Consider the following 19395-nt stretch of genomic DNA (forward strand, 5'->3'; position numbering starts at 1 on the left):
AATGTACGAAGTGATTCCGAAAGTGAAAATAATATTAGAAATGGTGGCAGTGAAGTTGATTTTGCTATTATAGAAATAGAAGTAGTTGTCTTTTGAAAAAGATTCTGAAGACCTTTCTGTATCTTATTATTTATAACATATATAGATATAATATATAATGTAAATTTATATTATTATTATTATTATTATTATTAATAAATATTATATTCTTTCGAATTTGTTCAATCATTTATTAAATAATTAGAAAAATACACAGGAATTCGGGTTATATGCTTATCAAAGCACACCGTCCTTAATGTGTTAAAATTAGCCGCGATAATTATTCCATGTAGGAAAATATCCAATTCAAAATTCTCGATTTCAATAGCTTGCTTTTAGAGATACGCAAACTCGGGCAATATTCGAATGGAAAGCTGATATTTAATCGAGCAACGTCGAGTCATTCAAACATGGAAATGCTTTTCTCAGATACATAGCAGGAAAACGAGATTATAAATCGTTCTGTTGGCGACGTATATTCATAGAAACTCGATGTCATTCGAACAGTCCTGGACATTTCCATTTCTCTAAGCATAAAATGGTACACCAGTTTCCCTCTACTTCTGGCCTTTTTACACGGTAATTTATCAATTATTAATCGATATTAATTCATCGATGTGAATCGACGGATCCTAAATTCTAGACTGGACACTCCATTCTTACGATTTAATTTACCGCACTGGAACATAGTATTAGGTTGTCCGAGAAGTGTCTTTCTTTCGCAAAGGAAGTGTTTCTTACGACACTGCACCTTCGTACAAACGTGAAACCAAATGTGTGAAATGTCACGGTATTTATCTCAACAGAACCAAAATAAACGTACATAATTCGACAAAATAATACAAAACAAAAAACGTTGCGCGTCTATTATTTCCTCATAAAACGAAAGAAACTTTTCGGACAACCTAATATCTTCCCTCAAAACGTGGCGAGTCTTCGGACGATCGATATTATCGTCAATATTTCATCGTGCGTAAGAGACTCTTTAGATTTTAGACGATCAACGCATGTACATCGTCGATAATTCAGCAAAAAGGTGGGCCATAATCGAATAGAACAAAATATACGAGATACGAGATTGATTTTCTCCCACTATACGTAAACTTTTTCCTACGGTACGAACAACGAAATTACGAGAATTAAAAATCTTTTAACAATTCCTAAAAACGACGAAGTATTGTCAAGAATCAGCAAAGGCAATTACCTTGGCGGTATTTTACTTCCGTACGATTTATGGCTAAGCTTCTAGTCCAAGTATGTTCGAAGAGAGTACTTGTGACTTTGTGAGAACGAGCAATCCAGACGTTCAAGGATGGCTAGTGACTCTCGCAGAGAACTTTTGGAAGATGCGTGAAAGACTTTAGAGGCGGTAAGCAACCTGACGTTATGTTCTTTGAAAGAGTAGGACCATTATTCCTAAAAAATCTGGCTATAGAATAGAAATGACGAGAGTGCCCTTTGGTAAGAAGTTTCTGAAACACAGCCTGCCACTTTTACCACTTACCCTTCGAATATATACATGAGTGATTCGATCGTAAAAGATTTTGTTCATGAAATATTTCTCTGCAGTTTTTAACATGCAAATTCTTCGTAGTGAAGAAGCTATTATAATTATGATAAATGAAACATTTATTAAAAAGAAGATTAAGTAACAAAAATAAATTGAGAAAAGGGGATCTTTATTTCTCTGTAATATAATATCCTAATTCAGCTGTCTAACAATTAATTACAATTAATTCCAGAGTTGTACTAATATTGTTAAGAACGAGAAATTTTCAGAAATACAAAAATGTTAAACAAATAATATTAACCTTCGAAACAGTCGAAAGAAAACAATGGAATTTCTACTTTTTACGAAATATCAGAGACAGAGACTCGAAACGTTCAAGGCAAAATCAAGGAACGTCAAGTACGTAAAATAATTGGATCGGATAATTGGATAATTGGATCGTTATTTACCTTTCACGTAACATAATTTTACCATTGCAATAATTTTTCTCGCTCGATGAATGCCCGCCAAGAGTCACCATAGATGATGTTTCCTCGAGTCATCGTAAGGCGGTATCGCATTTCACTTTAAAATAGTCATTAGACTCGAGTCAAGTTAAATACACCAAACTAATAATTTACACGTCTAAATTTCTAGAACTTCGTTAGCCACGAACAGTCTAATTCTGAAATTCCACGGGAATCTTCTTCCGCTCCATCCCACTCTTCGCAGCCACATCTCTGAAACGAACACGTTCCGCCTCTCAACTAAACCGGAGAAGGCAAAAGAACAATCAACTGGAGCAAAATCAAGGAACGTCACTCAACTATATAATGCAAATCAGCCACGTTTAAACGGGTCTCGCGAGCCTAATTAACGCAAGCTGCCATTGTGAAAGCGACTCGAGAGCTCGACGATATCCTTCCGCGTGCGAATGCACGTTTACAATCGCTCATGACGCTAAATCCCCACTGCCTTTGCTAGACACGGTTGTAATTAAGGCCTAGCGGCCGTTCAACGGGATTAAATCGCCGAAAAGTAGTTGATCGCGGCTGCCAGAGGTTTCAGGCTGACGTCTTTAGAAATCCCCTCTCGCGGAACCATTCCTCGTCTCCTCGACGACGTTCTCGCTCGTTACGGGCCGCTATTAACCGTTCTGGCTACGCCTTTCAAAAGAAATCCCCTGCTTCTCCTCCACGACTCTCCCCCCCCTCTCTCTCTCGTTCTCTCTGGATAATCCTTTCACGAGGATTCCCGAAAACTTGACGCGCTAAAGCCTCTAACTCATTAGATCTCAGCGCTTGCGTTGCAACCCCTGCAACACACGCTTCGTGGTCTCCCCTCTCCTACTCTTCCCCTTTCGTTTCTGATTTTCGCTTTAAAGATGGTTGTGAATGAATGCAACCGCTGCAATAGAGAAACGTTGAATAATTCTATGGGGGATTGTACAGGGGAGTAAATGGGGAATGGTAAGAAAATATGACGGAGATTTTGGTCTAGACGTTTGTCAAGCATGTTTTGTGTGGCAGGTTTAATGGCTAACAGTTGCGTTTAACTGCAGGCTTTCTTCAGGCTTGTGTGTGCTTACTGGATGCTTGCGGGGATAGGAATTTCATCGGGAGACAAAGGATCTTCTTTATAAGCTTGTACGTTTCGTTCTCATCAAATTTCTGTAGTCGTGTCAGGAGGCTACTACTGACAATGAGCTGGTAAGAAATGTAATATACTAGTTTAATAAATGTTTAATAAACTTATGAATGCTGTAAATCCAAATTGTATAATATTCGTCTAGTTCCCTGTATCCATCTCGTAGTAGAAAAACAACACTCACACCGCTGTTCCTCGGCAACCCTTAAATAACACCTTTACCAATCTCCCTCGTAATTTATTTTCTTATGTCTGTCAACGTCGTCAAAAAATAAGAACCTTCAGAGTGTCTCGAGCGTCACCGACGAAAAAGATCTCGACGACGTAGCATTCCTCGTCAACGCCCTGCCTAATGACCGGTGCGGCATCCGGAAACGCGAAGAGACGAGAAAGAAGAGGCGGGAAGAGACGAGGAACGTTCATCGACACCCTTTGCCGTCGTTTTTTGTTTCGCAGCTCCTCGAGGTGGGAAGAAAAAAGCGGGCAAAGTATTCTCCGCTTAACGCAGAGCCAACTGTGCGTCGTCGCACGGCTTCTTAACGAGAAAACGCCCGAAGAGAAAGAGAAAGAGAGGCAAAACGAGACAGTCGGTCTATTCATCGAGCGGCTGCACCTTAGGCGGCTGCATTTCGCGATATTAAAGGGCGTCGTTGACTTCGAGGGTCAAGCATTTATTGGCAGCCGTCGCGTCGTGTCGCGACGTCGACGCTGGCGACGAGAGGCGTCTACGCCGCGCGGATACACGTCTCGTAAAACCGATATTCAGACTCAGAGAAACAGCGAGCCTCTCTCTCAACAGTTAATAAACATTCTTATTCGTAAGTTTCCTTCCTGACTCTCATAGGTTCCATATGATAGCTGTTATTGAATAAAAACAGCGAATTTCTAAGGGAGCGATCAATATCGTGGTGATTATTTCAGTCCTCGACATTAATATATTGATCGTCTAGAGAGTCTCTTACGTACGATAATGTTGAAAACCTGAAGTACCGACTGCAATATTGGCGATAATATCGATCTGGTCGGTCTGGTCTGAACGCTCCCCAAGGAACGTGAAATGGTGTAATAAAAAATGAAAAGCGCGATTGCGAGACAGCGTTCAGAGAGAAACGTATGTGCAAAGTTTTTGGATTAAGAATTTTAGATAAAAAGAACTTAAGAATTTCGCAATTTTACAAAGTTTGCGTGCCAGGAAGTAACCTTTGTATAGACGTAAAATTGCAAGTTTCGTGTGAACAGGGAAAAGGAGATGCAAAATGTCTAACGTTTGTTTCCCAGGCTTACGTAGCGAATCCGCGCGCTTCGCCCACGGCAGCTAATAAAAATTTTTATTCGTCGACTTTCTTATTTCTTCGTGGCTATCGTAGGTCCGTATATATCATAGGTAGATGTTATTGGATGGAAAGAGAAAATTTCTTAGGAACATAGAGCGTAATAAGAAACGAAAGATACGATCGTATGAAGTGAGCAGAGACATGTCGAAGGATTGCGGGCTAGGAAAAGTAACGTGAATTGTATTATTGGAAATTTCTGTTGAGAATTTTAGGTAAATCTAGGTAAAGAAGATTTGGGAATTTTGCGATCGTGTGATGTTGGTGTGTTAGGAAGTAGCCATTGAATGGATTTAAATTTATTGGAAATGTGGATAGGGGAAAGGAAGAAGTGGTCGCGAAAGAAGATGTAAAAGATTTGGAGATTTCTTTTCTTATCTAGCGGGACTACGAGCCTCGACTCGACGGCTAATAAAATTTTTATTCGCTTTTCTTCTTCCTTCGTGGCTGTCGTGAGTTTGTATGACAGCCATTAGGGCGTGGAAATAACGAATTTTCAGGAAACGTAAAATACTATTCGTAAATAGATATGATTGCGAGAAAATATTCGAAAATATAATATTGAAATTTAGAGAATAGAAATGGAAATGGTTAGCGAAGAAGATATTCTAATATAAGATTATTGTAAATTAAGGAACTTTGAGAACCTTGCGATCTTAACGTATTGCAAGGTTTTGAACTCGTTTAAATTTATTTGTAGCTTTACGTGAATAGAGAAAAGGGATAATTGAAGGGAAAATGCGTTAGAGTTGTTCTCCAACGACAGCATTTGAAGGTTTCATGGTCTTTGTTAATTAAAAATTTGGTATGTTGGATGATGATCATCGTTCGATCGTTGCAAAGTTAATATCGTTTTAGCCTGTCTTGAGTTTCTAGCTGGAAGAAGATCTCGAACAATGGAGTTTCTAAGGGTTTTGTAATTTTGATCATCGAAAGTTTAATGTCTTGAGAGGTTGTTGATAGCGATAGCTTTTGTAAATTAGTTGAAATTTATTCAGCGTTTCGAGCAGATTATCGAAGTATCGTTTACAATGCAAATATCGTGTAAACCAGATAACATTCACGTTGTTTCAAAATTGCAGAGTTACGAAATGTTGTTCGAAATTAGTCTGGAAATTATCATGGCTTTCGAGACACAGAACAGAAATAATTATTTTGATGATTGATACACGATCGATGGTGGTCTATTTTTCGAATTATCGACTCAGACCCATTGAAGATTGAAGAATGAATCGCGGTATGGTAACAATATGCAGATAATATAAAAGCAATATTGAAAGGCCTTTCTCGATGTGGTATCGTCTGAGCGTTGTAAAGCGGCACAGTTACGTTGGATTGGCATAAAAAGCGAGTGGTTATCGTTAAGTACATACATAAAAACAGCATTAAGGTCAATCCTCGGTTCATTTTTCATGACGTTGTTAATATAATAATAAAAAAAAATACAATTCAACCTGACCCTTATATGCGTATAATCGCTTTCACGATATTTATGAAAAATTGTTAATTTTATTTTAGTCCTCTATTTAATTTCATAATGTAGTCTTTAACCTACCTTTCGAGAAAATAGTTATTATCATTTAATGACTTATTTTCTATAATATATTCACAAAAGCTATTAACAAATTTTCGAATATTTTCATGAGACCGTGTATGTAACTTGCAATTCACATGATATTATGCAGCATTGAAGACACTCTATATATTGTAATTATTATAAATAATCGGGGCTTTCATAAAATTCGCGTATTATAAAATCGAACGAATTTCTATCTAAAATCGTGCCAATACGTATTACGCGAGAATATAATTTCGTTGGTAGCAGCCTGCCGTCGCGTCTGACTACAAACGGTTCATTTCCCTTTACGCGGTAACAATCTTGCCCTTCCATTCGTTATCCTGTCTTTCATCGAGCGTGTACACGTTATTTGGTGTAGCGTATTGAATCAGAATTTTGCAGAAACATTGCGCTGGAATTCCATTTAGAGTTTCCAACGTTTTATGAACGTTTACTGTCATAAAAGCAGTTTACGATTTTCTTTTTATGCGCCGTGCAACTCTCTACGAGAAAATTTCAAGACCGGAAGAACAATCGATCCACGACCGTGAACAGAGAACGAAATATTGTTCATAGAATCGCAGAATTATACGGAAATACGTCGCTAAAATAATCGAAGATATTGAATTGTTCGAAGAGTTGCCAACGAAATTCGGAAGAAATTTGGTGATGCCGTATTTTTATAGAATCGGTGTTTCATTAAACTTCCGGAATGATTTATTATTAGACGATCGGGGAAAATATTTTCCAAATAGAAGGGTAAAACGAATTACTAATATTCTAGCTTGGTTAACATTTCGATCGACGTTTTTCTTCATCGACAGATGAATGAAGAAGTAATAACTTGCTTCTGTAAACCTTCCGAAAAGCTTACGACTCTCAGCAAAATATTCTTTCAAATAGTTGTGCCGCGGTATTTAGCTTCTTCTCGTCACGAAAGAAATATTTCCTAACGATCAAAGAACGATTAATTCTCGATAAATATTTTCATCGTAATAGTAGATGTTCTTGCTTCGTTAAAAACAAGATCCTTTTCATTGGCCGGTATTAAACTTTTCTCTTTGATTGGTACGTTTCTCGATATAGAATCACGTTTCGAACAAGTCGAAATAAAGCAAACCGAAGACCAACAGTGGAAGCTCGCGAGTATCGTGGAAAATGGAATGAAAAATTTCACTCAATATTTGTCCGACGCGAATCGAGTCAATGGAACGAATAATGACAGGGAAAAAAAAGGTATAATTGATTGGCACCGGGTGGAAGATGAAGATCCTTGTGACTATAGAGACTAAGCTAATTAGATCGGCGGTACGAGCGAGAGTTAATCCTTAAGTGGGCAAAAAATCTGCCCGGATACGCGGCGAAGGCCTGATTTGAATTTGAATCCTTTAACGCGTCCTCTGATCTTCAATATCCTCTTTGAATACCTTTGAAGTCCTTAAATTAAAACCCGTGCGAGCGAAACTTGCCAAACCTAGCCATTAAATAAGACCGAAGGAAACCTATTGAAAATCTATCGTCAGCTAAAAGTTAGTTGAAATGGTTTTCGGTAAAATCTACTTCGATATTCGAGCTCTACCTATATCCAAAACAATGACCGTATAAATAGGTACAAGTATTTTCGACAATCTAACTGGAATTACTTGTTCTCTGTATGTCTCAAATATATTCTTCGCATTTATAATACTATGATAAGTAAACGTTCTAATGAAACATTGCAAATTTTAAACATTAATGTGAAGCTTCCGAGTGTACATTTCATTATAATTGTAATATTATCCTGTAAGAGAAATGGTATCTCTTTTCATCCTGGTACATACCGGGTGTACGAAAATTCGGGACGAAACTTATACTACGTGTTAATAAGGTCAAGTAGGTAAAAGGAATTTGAAAATAGTTTATCGAAGGATTGGAAACTATCACGGATTTCCGACAAAGTCGTTCTTGGTTTATAAAAGGATAATAGAAACAGAAGAACAGCTTTGAGAATCCAGAATGCATTTACCGCTATTTTTACGACAGTAGAAATATTCGAAGGAGTTCGATAATCGTTTGTTCGACAAATGGAGCGCTGCATTCGTACAGAAGGAAGAAATTTCGAGCTATTTATATTTTTATTACAACTGTCAAAGCAATTAAGAGGATATGCAACCCTGGAAGCCTAAAAAAAAAATAGAGTAAATATAACATGTCCTTTCACTTATAACTATTTGGTAAAAGATCAATATTTTTACTTTAAGCAACATTATCCTTATCTCTGCGTTCGCATATTTTTTATTACGTTAAATTACAAAATGGCGATGTGGCACAACATTATCTGACTCCGTATTCAGCAGAACCTTGTTTGCTTGCACCCAGCGGCAAATGCGACCGGGGCCGTAAGGAGCAAAAAATGTTCTACGAACTTACACGAAAATAAATAATCTCCGACGTAGCGTACGACTTTTTCATAACTTTGCCCTGTTGAGGACAACATTTTATTTTTCGCTGAAGAAGAACAACTTTTAATATTCATCAAAATTACGATATTAAGGAAATTGTAACATTATAAATAATGTTACGCGGAATAACCAATAAAAATTTCAATTTAATCGGACGAAGAATTTCGGAGATTAACTGGACGCAAGATAGCAAAACATAGTTTCGAGAGAAAAATACGTTTAAAGCTTTAAGTTAATCTTTCACTAAAACGAAAGAGTGTACTCGTATTCGTGTTACAATTTCGCCAATTTTTTAACATTGTAAAATACCGTTTCACTATACTATTCTATATATATATATATCCAGTTTTGAAAAAAAGGGAAAGAAAAAGTTTTTTGAAGTCGACATGTTTGCACACGCCCTTAGTAAAACTTTTTAAACGTTTAATTCAGTAAAGAATTTTCAGACATAGATTTATACGATCCTTTCTTATCTACTTGACCTCATTAGTGCGTAGTATAGGTTTTGTCCTGAATGTTTCGGACACCCTGTATCTGCACGAAACATATTTTCTCTGTAGATACTACGGAAGTAGAATTTCAAAGCATTTCATACGGAAAACTCGATTTTCCTCTAGAATCAAGATTTTTTTTTTTCATTTAAATTACACGAAGACTTATCAAACAATTCAGAGCACAATTTTTCACGCTTGCCGCTAAATATAACTAATAACTATGGAGAAATGAATGAACTAAATAATTGGAAATAAGCCTCAGAAATAAATGTTTGAACCACAGCAGAAGTATATCTTCATCTACCCTCGTTTAGGGTAGATTTCACTTAAATTACATATGGCTAAAATCACGAGCTACGCTAATAAACAAGCGACGTTAACCTACATAACAGAAAATAGTAGAATACATTACACTGTCAACGTTAACTACCAAACATAACTTCAAGTAAACCTGAGAATTAAACAACCCAACCACCCGAGAAGTACATCATCGTTTTTCCTCTGTTTGAGGCTTCATGTAAGTTAGATTCAGTGAACATTACACGTTGCATTATCAAAGAAAACCACATCAAACTGAACGATTTCTATCAAACACGCGTAATATCGAACAAACGTCGGAATTAACGTGTTCTCTGTTAGAAGAATTCTCGATGAGATAGAAAATTTCGGATAAACAGATTTAATATCCTATATCATCGAAACTGAGTTAAAATTGTTTTAAATAAGTAATTATTACGTGTGAAGTACTTTAAATAAATGGTTTCTTCAAGCTTTTCTTAAAACTTAAAATTACAGTTTTTCTTAAAATGTACAGGGTGGTTGGTAACTGGTGGTACAAGCAGAATGGTTTCAACAGAAAGGTACAAGATTCTACGCGAAAAAAGAAGTCGAAAATATAGAATAAAAATTTTTCGTTTGAGGCTTTGTTTTCTAGAAAATCGACTTTGAATTTTTGCTCGGTATGCGTGCACTTTATTACGTCTCGTTATAACGGATCTCACTGTAGATCGTTCTCTCGATGGACATTATTGCAGATTCAATTTTTGCCGTAACGGAAAATTAGGAATACATAATAAAATAATATGAAGTAATCATAAAGTTTATTATTACAAAAATTGCTGAAAATGTTGTCTATTCTGCCGAACACATACTTCTGCTTTTCTAATTAAATATCTATGAACACTTTCTAACATATTGGAAGTATTTATCAACATAACGTCAATCGAGATAACGATCTACAATGAGATCCGTCATAACGAGACGTGATAAAGTGCACGCGTACCGAGCGAAAATTCAAAGTCGATTTTCTCGAAAACAAAGCTTCAAACGAAAAATTTTTATTCTATATTTTCGACTTCTTTTTTCGCGTAGAATCATCCCCTTTCCGCTTGTACCACCAGTTACCAACCACCCTATATATAGAAGTAGCTCGTGAATATTTGTAGTGTTAGAATTTGGATATTTATTAATTTTGCAATTTTCACATATATAATTATAGAAGATTAATAGGATAATTAGAGGGGAATATTTCGAATTGTAAAACTTCAATATTTAAAAGAGGATATAAAAATAATTATTAGCAAGAGAAACATAAACCCTAGACTATGATGTAAAGCAAAAATTGTAGATGTTTAAACTTTAATACGTAATTTTACCAAGTTTTTTCACGAAATATAGTAGGGGAAATATCCGGTCTAAACGGAAAGTTTCGCGTGATAAGTATGCAGCCTACGTCGCAAACTACAGTTAAAACGTTTGAAACACCCCTGGGAGCATAGTCGTTAGTGAAGAAATAGTGAAGTCATAAATTATCGTATCATACGCCTCAACGACGTCGATTGATGTCATTCTTTAATCATTCTGAACATCTCTTAAATTGTGGTTACCATCAACATTCGAGACACTCGTAGTTTTCTCCTCCACTGATTTTAAGACCTTGCGGTAATACACCCTCGTTTATTTCTCGTTTAAAGTAAATTTCATTTAAATTTCCTTTAGATAGCGATTTACACCGCAGTCTTTACAATTTCTATCGAACATAATCTCGACTAAACTTCAAAATTAAACGTTTCGACTACTATCACGAATAAATGTTCGTTTTTCCATCATTATGGGTAGATATCATCTAAATTAAATTGATTCAAATAATTGTAACGTCATAATTTGTAACATCTAACAAACACACCTTCGATAGATTTGATGTATCTCTCATCCTCCAAATAAGAAGACTCTTATTTCACTGTCTTCTTACTGTCCCTCATTTAGAGCATAGTAGAACTTTATTTAAATGAATTCGTGAAAAAACGAACAATTAATATGACTGGAACGCAGATAGCAGTACACTGATTGTCGTCGTTTCCTGTGACCTTTTCTATTCCGATATATAAAGTTTCGGTAATAAAATTTCACTTGAGCAAATGGAGTTCAAATAAATGGAATTCCAACGTACATCTTAGTTAAATTAAATTCATTGAAAGTCGTACGTCGACTCGCCAATCGATCCACGCGAAATAATCGCAAGATCAAGCAAACATACCGTCGAAGTTAAATATTCCGAACGAACAGTTAATATAACTGGAATTCAGGCAATACTAGTTCACTCGTTCTCTTCGCTTTAATCTTCTTTTTGTTCCGATAAATAAAGACCAGATAATAAAATTGCATTTCGATAAACACACTTCGGATAAATGGAATTCTACAATAGATTTCGCTCAAATTACATTCGCTCACAGCTCTACATCAACTTGTCAAACAATTCACATGAAATAATCTCAACGTTGTCAATCGTACACACTCTCAAAATTAAATATTCCAAACCTCTTTATTCACCAGCGTATGTCCTCGCTTTTTCCCTCATGTTCAAAATGTTTCGCCCACTCGGCATGATATTCACACACACACACACACACACACACTCACGCATACGTAATATTCAGGCGAGAAGAGACGATACGTACGGTTCATTGTACACGTACGCATGCTTATAATACAAATAACTTGGTGTCGAGGCTACGCGATATTACACAGCCTACATATGCATGATATCCCGCCTCGAACCAGCGACACCATTGTTTCGGCCAGATAATACGGCCATTGAACGTGTACATAGGATAAAGAAATAAATCCTTAGCGAACGCATATTTCGTGCTGACTCGTTGAATTCATTAAGTCGCCGCTATCGTCCCTGACTGTGAAAATAGAGCGTGAAAAGGCATGCAACCACGATAAGTCGCGTGTACTCGACGTTTACGATCGCGAACAATGGCTCTTCCTGTGTTCATTGACGAATTCGTTTCCCTTCGATAAACAGTTGTGTAAATTACGAATATTGGAGATATTTTTCTAACTATTGCGTATACGTAATAATGTTAAATTTATTAGGTCATCCCATAAGTTCGTGCCGTTTTTCGAGCGGTTATATATGTTAAGATTGTTTACATATCTTTCAGTTTCATGAAAAAATGTAATCCCCCTCTCGTTGTACAACTTCTTCCCATTTTTCACTATTCCGTCTCGATAAAAGTTCTTTTGTTTTTCTTTAAAATATGAAATGTATACAAAGAGGTCGGCACGAACTTATGGGATGACCTAATACATCTGAAACACGCATTTCTGTTTGATTTCCCTGGTCGTTAACAATGAGATGTATATGAACGTAACATCGACTGGATTACGCTTTATATTATGTCAGTGAATTATGTTTATTTTCCTTTTTTTTATATTAAATATTATGTATTATTAGGTCGTCCGAAAAGTTTCTTTCGTTTTATAAGGAAATAATGGATGCGCAACATTTTCCGTTTTTTATTATTTTATCGAATTGCGTATGGTCCATTTTGTTCTATCGAGATAAAGATCACAACGTTTGATAGATTAAGTTTCGTGTTTGTATAAATATGCATCGTTGTAAAATACGTGCCTGTAAAAAAAAAAAAGGACACTTTGCGGACAACCGAATATTATATATCGTTACTATATTTTTGTTATTATATCAGTATGGTATAAATTAAAAAGTCTGACTCTAGCGTAGTGTTCGGACCGCAAAATATTCGGCTAGAATGACATTTTTCGGGGATTTTTTTGAGATCGCTGGAACCAAAAATGAAGGTTGTTTTTCACGGAAATGAAGGGTGCAAAATTTCCGACAACCTGCTGACGTTTGAAGTACTCGTGAATTTTGACGATACTTTTTTCGAAATTTCATATTCGTTACCTACTCTGCGACTTATTCTGTATATTTTTGGAACGTGAACATTGTGTCGGTTTTCGGATATGTTTTCTAACTGTGATCATACGGAAAACAATAAACGACAAAATTGACAACATTGATTGTACCATTACTTATCTTGCCGCTTGTATGATCATGGATTTCTGCAGTTCTTACGCGGATTTCTACTTTACGGTTAAGACTTTCGTCGGCCAAATGTTCACGAGGCCGAATTTTCAAAACCGTTCACTTTTCCGAAGAATCACTCTTATTTTTGACTGTGACAACTCAAAAAAAATATTCATATTTACTTTATCCAAAACTTTATTCAGTCTTGGTATTCTCTGTGCCATTTTTCTTTACGCTTGTTGATTGTATTGAATCAAAGCGATGGACGAAAGGAAGTTTAAAAGATATCATTTTCTATAACTTTATTATAATTTTGAAAAATGGAATTCTGCTTCACAGCAGTAACCAATAGACGCAACTACATATTAAAATAAAAGATTGTCACCAACAATCTAACATAAAGTGAAAGGTGATCAATCTAACATAAGGTAAAAGGTATCTAACATAAAGTTACTTGAAACCTTCTTTCGACTTTTCTTACCTATAACACAATATAATAATTCGTTTTTAATTGGTGTATTTTTGATCGATAAATTAGCTAGATTTAACAAGGAAATCATTACGAATACCTCGTGCAACTTTTTACCTTCTCCTCTATACCAAATTCGAATATTCATTGAGTTTTAATGACCTATTCTTTCAGTCGCGTTGAAGAAAATATGAATTTGCATATAGATACGCGATTTAGCTATAAACTTGTTAGATTAAATAACGAACGATATCCCAATATCCTATAGTGTATAGTAAATTCTACACATGTTACTTTATGTTCGTTATGAGGGCACTTGTTAGTAAGTAAAATTTCCGTTGCAAAATTTCCTCCATAAATTACAAAACTACAGACTTAGAGCCTGAAATACTCGTCTGTACGCCGGTTTTATAACAGTTTTTTTATAGTCTTTGGAATGCGAGCACATTAACGATATGAGAAAACCATGAGACGATATTTGTTTGATAAAAGTTTCTTTCTGAGTGCATAATTCCCATTTGGATAGGTAATGGCGGTATTATTGCTGGTGATCCTTCTATTCCTAGGCGAAGAGATAGCGGCCACTTGCTCCCTTGGCGAAGTTCGAGGGAATATTGCCGAGATGAAGCACGTTTAAGGAGATAATACGTTCATAGACTAGATTCTTTTCTTCCTCGTGGCGATGTACGGGATGACTCCCAAAAGGAGGTCGATATGATTCTTTATTACGTAATAATAGTTCTGCAGAGAATGCTTAGTTTGAGAAATATACTTTATAGTTCTATTCCTTTTCCCGCCTGTCTCCTTCCACTTGTGTGAAATCGTCTTTCGATAAGGATATTTGTCATTCGTCAGAGCAGATATTTTTGATCAAGTAAATCGGAATTTGCAATTCGTGTCAGAGTAACATGTTTAAATCTTTTACGTTCAGACAGGCGTGTATGAAGCTTTTATAAACTACTTGTGTAAAGTAATTCAGAATCGAAGATTCATATTGGAATCTCGTTAAACGTAAAAATGATTGAATTTTTGTCTGTAAAAGCGAAGAGAGCAATTTATCTTCATGTATATCTATTTTATCCATCGAAGAATTATCGAAGACTCGCTGAAAGTCCTCGATAACAGGAAACATAAAATGGAAATGAAAGGAACTGTAAGATTATAATTTTCTTAACAATTTGCACATAAATCTGATCTATTGAAACTGTAATCGATGATGGGTAGTTTTATTGACAATGCAGAATCCAAGGGATATCTATTTCGAGGAATAATGATAATGACGCGTCTATTCAATCTGACCCTATTATCTACTCGTATCGTTGAACAGTTTTACCCCATAGGTAGCTTTCGAGCGAGTATTCCTATTATCTCCTGCTGCGAAGCCTTTGAAAATTAACAGCTTAAAAAAGAGACGTAGAAGAGACAAAGAAGCGAAGTTAATTTCAGTATCGAATTACTCAGAAACGATTAATTTTTTCCGATACTTCCTATGGAATTAAAATTGATAAATTGATTAATAATCGAAATATGTAAATTTATACATTAGAGTAAAAAATTTATTCGAAGCAGCTGAAGCTTAAATTAAGTATACTTTTTAAGTAAATTTTTTAAGTTGCGAAGATAATTAATAGACAACAAAGAGCTTCTCCCTAATTGATGGAGAATTGCTATCAATCTTCATTTTGAACAATGCAAATTCTTTTATGTTCAAAGTTTCATAAAGCCAGTCTCATAAATCAATTTTTCAAGATATCATTGCGTGATATATTAATTATCACGGCCTGAAGAAGGATGTCCACGTCAATAAACTTCAATAAAATGATCATCGAACCAATTGTCTCAATTTCCCCGTCGTTCGAAAGTTTTCATAATGAAAAATGATCCCTCGTACAAATTTTCACAGACTGAAAAATTACGCCAGATAAAAATATTAACATGGCGAAATATCATCTCGTTTCATAGAATTTTATTTACACGTGTCTCATGTTTAATCGTGTCTTCTTTGTTTCAAATTTTATGGGATAAGAATTATCCTTTCAAAATTTTACATAATGAAAATCACCTCGTAGAACTTAACACAGCAAGAAACGACTCTACTTTTAATATTTTTTCAGTGAATATGACTACTCTTGGAAAATGTACACAGTGCAGAATATTCTACAAGATGTGAAACTACATCCGAATTACCACATAATGAAAATTATGCTTCCTTTAAAATTCGACGTAGTACGAAGTCAATTTACATCGAACGTTTCGTCTAATGAAAAATCTCCTCTCTCCCAAAATTCATAACGCCACTCTGTTTCTAAAATTCATTATATTAAAAATCACAGTTTATTTTAACATTACATGTTAATTAGCAACGTATTTATATTTATATACTAAATTTATTTCTAAAAATTACCAACATTTCACGTATTACAAATTTACACTCAAATTCATAACGCCACTCTACTTCTAAAATTCATTATATTAAAAATCACAGTTTCTTTTAACATTACATGTTAATTAGCAACGTATTTATAGTTATACACTAAATTTATTTCTAAAAATTCCCGATATTTTTATTACAAATTTACCCTCCCTTCGCAATTTAATCTAATAAAATTCACCTTTCGTTCATCAATAAATCCAACAGACCAACGAATCGCTCTTCGTTCTCAATTTTTCGTAGTACTGTACATACTGAAGATTTATATTCCTTTGCATTTTAAATTCGAGTTTCAAAGCACAAAAGCGCCAAATTTAAAGAACTTACGTTGAAACTTTACGGATTGTAAATTTACCCTTCATGTTAATAAGGTTGATCGTCCGAAGGTTTTAATCACGAGGCATGCAAACGTGCACGTATCTACCTGTTCATCGATGGTGCTCTTCGAACGTAATCTCGTTGCGTGAACACGTGCACCGATCAGGATCACTGTGACGTTATACGACGTATCAGAACGCGTACCAGCTGCGCCAACTCCCCGTTTCTGGGTCGAAGATCCCGATTTACCGAGGTTCGTGCGTCGTTTCTTCTGCAAGTGTGCAAATCGTCGCGATTAGAGATGTTCTTCTTTAAGCATAACGCACGATCTTCTTTCGAACGTGTCTTTCTCCTTCAATAAAATATTCCACGCTAGGATCGCGAATTCAAAATGAACGAAATGGGAACGATACTAGCGCGAAAATAAGAAAAACCGACTTCCTTAAGATACGAATGAAGAGTCGAATGTAAATTAGAAGAACACGATATGGAACAGTATGATTCAGATTTCACTATTGATCATGTTTCAATGTGATTTTACCATAGTCTGAAATGTCCTGCAATTTTAATTAATTCGCGTGTAAATTACTTGAAGTGAAATTATTGTTTGAGCAATTAGACGGGTTATTCTTCTCCACGTTCTACTAATGACTTCCTTTCTATTCTACTTTATTGTTCTGTGAATAATTTCGAACGTGGATATTGGAATTTCTGCCAATTATCATTAATTTGCGTGTTAATTATTAAACTGAAAGTTACATTTTCATTCGTGAGGTTTACCATTATTCTCTCGATTTCTTCAACGATCTTTTTTTAATTCCAGCGTATACATTTGCAACTGATTCTAATTGAAAATTATAATTCCATATAATTCTACTCTATTCTTCTCTCCTCTACAATATGGTATTCTTTTATTCATGAGGACAAAGCTGGCTGTTAATACAGCTTTTCAGGATGATATGAGGAGGAATAATGGTAACTGCGACAAATGGTCTGTTTGCTGACAATGTAATAACGCGATAATGGAATACAGTAACAGAGTAATAAACAAAGGATGATAAACGCAGGAAAAAAGAATACATCACAATGCAACTTCCAAATGACATAAATTATTGTCAGTGACGTTCAATTTAATTTGTAATTTCGATAATTGAAGTTTTCTATGGTAACGGTGTTCTCGTAACCACATTTTTGTGTAATTATATATGCATCATAATAGCAAATCATATAAACTGACATTTTTATTTGATTATCTAAATTTCATTAAATAAATTCCCTTTAGATTTTTATAATTTTCAAACGTTACCCTTTCACGGTGTCTTTTAACTATCACACGAATGATTGAAATTATCTTTGCCATTATAATTATTCGAATAATTATTTAAATAATCACTACAATTCACATTTTTACTTCACCAGGCATTATTCAGCCTCAAGAATTCACTTAAATCATGAAAAAATAAAAATTGCTCCCGGCGCTCTTATAAATTACCTTCTACTTGAAAATTAAATAAATCGCTCGAATCAAAACCATTGTTTCTTCAAACTGTTCGACAGAATTATCTTCTGGACCGCTAACCATCTTATTGGTGTTCAATTTAACCATGCAGCCCACGGTGAAATTAATTAAAACCATCATCTTTAAGTACACTCGTTCAAGATGCAGACGGATCTGACGCACGATCCTCCACAAGCTCATCCCGATCCACCCTCGAGTTTTAATCGACCTACTGCAACATTAACCCTACCGATTCTTTCTTCATCCAAACTCCATCAATCAGCCTTTGACACGAAACGGAACAAATAAAAAGCACACAACCCGCCATTTACCAAAAAACTTCACTCGGTTGTTCTTCCACTCCTCTCATCCGGAAGTAAACCCTGCGTTACGCTTCCACAGTTACGATATCCAACTTCCTGTAGCTTTCCACCGAACGAGGAATGAAAAAAAGAAAGAAAAAGAAGCATGCAATAAACACTCCTTCGATTCTTACCCCCAAAGAATGTTCCCTCCCAGTTGCAACGCTTTCAACCTCCGCCTGCAGAACAATGGACACGCTGCAAGTGACTTGGCCCGCAAACCTACTGATCCACCTTAACGAACCAGCTCATCCACCTTCTGAAACCTGCGCGATGCACCGCGAATCCTCTCTCTAAACTCAAACTTCACCCATCAAACGTCACTCGCCGATGCATCTTGACGAACGTCCACGAACCACATCGCGAAAGGACAAATCCCCGAAAGTCTTGAGGCTGTCGTCGAGACTGTTTCGCTGTTTCGTGACCAGGTTAGACACGGTTCCAGCAGGAGCAACGAAGATGATGGAACCGGCCGGCCGGTGTTCCTCGTGGATTCTAACTTGTGGCTCCGCGGGCGAGACAGGGAGAGCGCGAGAGAGGAAGCGCGACAGAGGGTGGACTCTCGCCGGGTGGTAGTCAGGTCAGCGACCGTGATCGTCCTCGCTCCTCCGAATGCTTTCTATCGGCGGCGCGCTCGCGACTGGGATCCAGGATTTTGGATGAGAGCCGAGCTCTCAAGAATCAACACGCAGGCGCCAGCTTCTCCATCCTCTTCTGCGAGCTACCCTTTCCTCTCACTGCTACCCTTTCCCTCTCTCTGACGCACCAACGCCGGTCGAGTTCGGTGTCTTTGGTTCGGTGTCTCTGTTGGACACGTTGTGGGTGCACGGTAGGGTAGTAGCGTACCTGCCACCTTCCTCTTTCTCTCTCTCTCCTTCTCTATTGCTGTCTCTCTCACTCTGCTCGGCTTCTCGGCGACTGTTCAGCTCGCGCCTGCCCTGCCCTGTTCCTCCTACTGACGCCAGCCTATTTTACCCTGTGC

The 19395-nt window shown here is 36.4% G+C and overlaps 1 protein-coding gene across 2 annotated transcripts in view; it reads right to left on the reverse strand.

The window, feature by feature from the left end:
* The window catches only part of LOC105666045 (glycine-rich cell wall structural protein 1.0), a 98649-nt gene extending 79525 nt beyond the window's left edge, over nt 1-19124 (reverse strand). Inside the window, exons 1-2 of one of the 2 annotated variants that reach the window (XM_048408903.1) lie at nt 18548-19102; nt 16660-16824 (exon numbers count right to left, since the gene is read on the reverse strand). The gene's annotated coding sequence lies outside the window, so the exon portion shown is untranslated. Of the gene's footprint in view, nt 1-16659; nt 16825-18547 lie in introns of both variants that reach the window. The other variant, XM_048408904.1, reaches the window with a different exon arrangement.
* Between the last annotated feature and the right edge of the window lie 271 nt (nt 19125-19395).

The sequence above is a fragment of the Bombus terrestris genome, chromosome 9, assembly GCF_910591885.1.
Source record: "Bombus terrestris chromosome 9, iyBomTerr1.2, whole genome shotgun sequence".
NCBI classification, from domain to species: domain Eukaryota; kingdom Metazoa; phylum Arthropoda; class Insecta; order Hymenoptera; family Apidae; genus Bombus; species Bombus terrestris.